Source organism: Leptonychotes weddellii, chromosome 5 (genome assembly GCF_054177405.1).
Source record: "Leptonychotes weddellii isolate Sample4059 chromosome 5, ASM5417740v2, whole genome shotgun sequence".
In the NCBI taxonomy this organism is placed as follows: domain Eukaryota; kingdom Metazoa; phylum Chordata; class Mammalia; order Carnivora; family Phocidae; genus Leptonychotes; species Leptonychotes weddellii.
In genome coordinates, this window is record NC_138373.1 from 116,615,965 (window position 1) to 116,619,728 (window position 3,764).

The following is a 3,764-nucleotide window of genomic DNA, read 5'->3' on the forward strand; positions in this document are numbered from 1 at the left end:
ATCTTATTACCCTGCTTAACACCATCTGATGGCTCTCATCACAGTAACACCCAAAGCCCTTATAGGGTCTGGTCCTATAGCTCCTGATACTGGTCTTCATCTTTGACCCCACTGTCTGCCATTCTTTCTCCTCTCTTGCTGTGCTTCAAACATAGACCACAGTCATGGAAGAGCAAGAAGGTCAAGCATATGTCCGCCTCAGGGCCTTTGTCCTGGCTGTTCCTTCCACCAGGGATCGTCTCTCCACAGATAGCCACCTAGTTTTCTCTCACTTCATTCAAGTCTCTGCTTAAATATCACCTCCTCAGGGAAATTTTCCTTGAACTGCTTCCCCCAGTCTAAATAACACATTCTATCACTGTCTCCTTAACTTGCCTTCTATTTCCTCAAAGCATAGATTTTGGTTTAACCGTATCTATTTATATTGATTGTTTCTCATGTTAGAATGCGAGTTCCAGAAAGACAGATGCTGTTGGTTTTGTTCATTGCCATATTCTAAGCACCTGGAACAGTGTCTGGCACACAGTGGTGCTTGTATTAATTTGCAAGGGCTGCCTTAACAAAGGATCACAGACTTGGGTGGTTTAAACAACAGAGAATGATTATCTCATGGTTCTGAAGGCTAGAAGTCCAAGGTCAAGGTGTCTACAGGGTGGGTTCCTTCTGAGGGCATGAGGGAGGGATCTGTTCCAGGTCTCTCTTTTTGGCTTGTAGATGGCCATCTTCTTATGTCTCTTCACATTATCTTCCCTCTATGTGTATCTCTGTGTCCAAATTTCCTCTTTGTATAAGGATACCAGTTGTATTGGATTAGGGCCTACCTTAATGATTTCATTTTAACTTGATTACCTCTGCAAAGAACCCATCTCAAAAATAAAGTCACATTATGAGATTTGGGAACTTGCATTTCAAAATATGAACTTTTTGTCAGGGGGAGGGGTGCAGGGGGACATAATTCAATACATATATGCTTAATGGACTTTTGTTGAATTAATGAATGCATGAAGACTGACCAACTGAATAAATCCTCAAAATTCTTTATATAATGATAGTAATCCTTACCCCTCAGTACAACATATAGCTATTTTCTCCAATTTATTGTTCATCTCTTATGTCCCACTAGTGCATGGTTTATTATATGAATCCAATCACATTCTCGGAACACACCAACAGCACATATTCCAAGGCTGATATAACCCATTTGACTTGAGAGACAGACAAGGTCAGGTTTATCAAGGGGTTCCATGCTGTGTATTATTGACAGCCAAGAGCCCTTAGATCCCTGCATGAACTAGAAGTGAGTTTTTGTCCTCTAGCAACACAAATATGCACTAGAGATTAAAGCACAGAGATGAAAGATAAATAAGTTGGGAAATGTAAAGCCATCTTTTTGCTTATTAATCCTTAGAGATAATGGTGAAAAGTCTACCACATGTGAGCTAAATTAGAAAATAATCAAATACCTTCAACTTTCCCCCGAATATTCTCCCCTCCCTTTATTAGATTCTAGAATATACACATAAGAAAAAACAAAATGAGAGTCAGTTAAGATGCTCCTGGGGAAAAGGCAGAGAATAAGCATAGGAATTAGATATGTGGATTAAAGAAGTATCACTCTGCATTTTATGGGACTTTTGATTACAAAGAGTTAAACTTGTAAGTAGAGAAGAAGCTAAATGGGACTCCTATTTAATGCTCAGTTTTGCAAAATATCATCTTGCTATGTGAATAGCCCACTGGGAAGGAGAACTTACACAGAGTTCAGTATCGCAGTAAATTAAAACTTAGAGTCAAGCTAATCTGACACATTTAGTATGCATCAGTACGGTAGTATTCGAAAATTAAGAGTAAAAGGAAAGTGGGTCACTTAATGATTTTAATTAGCACCTGATAGTCTAATCAAAAATGTCTAGGTTCAGCTGGGAAGGAAAGGAGGCAAATGTGGCTGAGCAGCCTTGTGCCGGGACCCTTCTAAAACTGAATTCCAGGACCCTGATGTCCTCAGCAAAAGACCACTTCCTTGGTCCAGTAGGGACACCCCGAGGCCTCCAGGCCATGGACACTGGGATCTGTCTTCACTTGGAAGTTCCCTCTGTCTGGAATGCCTCCATCCATCCTCCAGGTCTCATTTCAGGTATCACCTAGATGCATGCACTCATTCGATCATCACGACGGCCCCAGGAAGCAGCACAGACATTCTGGATCAGAATGGAACAGCTAACATATAACCTACTTCTGCATTCTACAACCGCCTTCAGGTCAGGTTGGGATGAAAACTTGGTGAACAGCAGAATCAACCAGAACAGGAAGGGCTGAGACCCAGGTGCAGGAAGTCCAGAGTATAGAGTGTGTTATCAGCAGATTTCAGGGGCAACGGGTGGCCCAAGATGGCAGAGTGTTGGCCAAGAGGTCCAGGATAGGAGGAAGTCCTGCCAGGTGGGCAGAAGAGTGATGGAGAGTCTGGGAAATCTGCATCATGTGTAGATCTTCCCGGAAGACGGTCGGGATACCAGCCTCCGGGAGGGGATGAGAGCCAGAAGTCAAGGCCCAGTCTTGGAGGAACTGGGGTCTCATGTTAGAAACCAAGGTAGGGGTCTGATAGTTGGAAAATGGGATACAAAGTCACTTAGGGCCCTCAGTAAGACTGACCAGATACTATACAACCTGGTCTGAAATCAGAGCTCCTTATTTCTCCCTTGACAAAGGGGACATTCTGCACTTGAGACAAGGTTAAGGCAGCACTTGTGGGACAACTGGGATGCTGCAAAAGGAATCACTTAACTTGCCTTCTATTTCCTCAATTTGTTTGTCCAGCCCCTCGTTCTTGTCAGTGTGCTGAAGGATAGAAGAGGTTTCCAGCTCACAGAGATGCATTAAGTGTATTTGACCTTCCACATAACTTTCTTCTCTTTTATCTCAATCTTAGACCTTGCACAAAGTTTAATAATTTACTATGGGAGAGTCCTTAGGACTCATTCAGAAAATAAGCTACCCCAGGAAAGTTGTCTAGATACAGTGAGTTTATTTGGCAGTATTTGTGCTAATTCTCTGGCCACCCCTTTGACTTAGGCCTTCAACCGATCACATTGTCCACTTTAGAGAAGACTAAATTTATAGGAATCCCCAGGAAAACACAAAAATCAGGAGTATTTTCTCTAACCTAAAATGGCCTGGCGCATTTCATCCCTCTTGAGATTTTAAGTTTTGCTATTTATGAAAGGTGATAGGAAGTGGGGTTAATAGTAACAAAGGAGAAGCCAAAATCAGAAAATCATAGACTAAAAAGGTCCAAGTGATGACTGTTTCAGACAGTGGTACAACAAAGCTAATACCTATTTTTTGGTGTGATAAAACTTAAGTTAAAAAGAATGTGAGAGGGCGCCTGGGTGGCTCAGTCGGTTAAGCGACTGCCTTCGGCTCAGGTCATGATCCTGGAGTCCCGGGATCGAGTCCCGCATCGGGCTCCCTGCTCGGCGGGGAGTCTGCTTCTCCCTCTGACCCTCTTCCCTCTCGTGCTCTCTCTCTCTCAAATAAATAATAAATAAAATATCTTTAAAAAAAAACAAAAACAAGGGGTGCCTGGGTGGCTCAGTCGGTTAAGCGACTGCCTTCGGCTCAGGTCATGATCCTGGAGTCCCGGGATCGAGTTCCGCATCGGGCTCCCTGCTCGGCAGGGAGTCTGCTTCTCCCTCTGACCCTCACCCCTCTCATGCTCTCTGTATCTCATTCTCTCTGTCTCAAATAAATAAATAAAATCTTTAAAA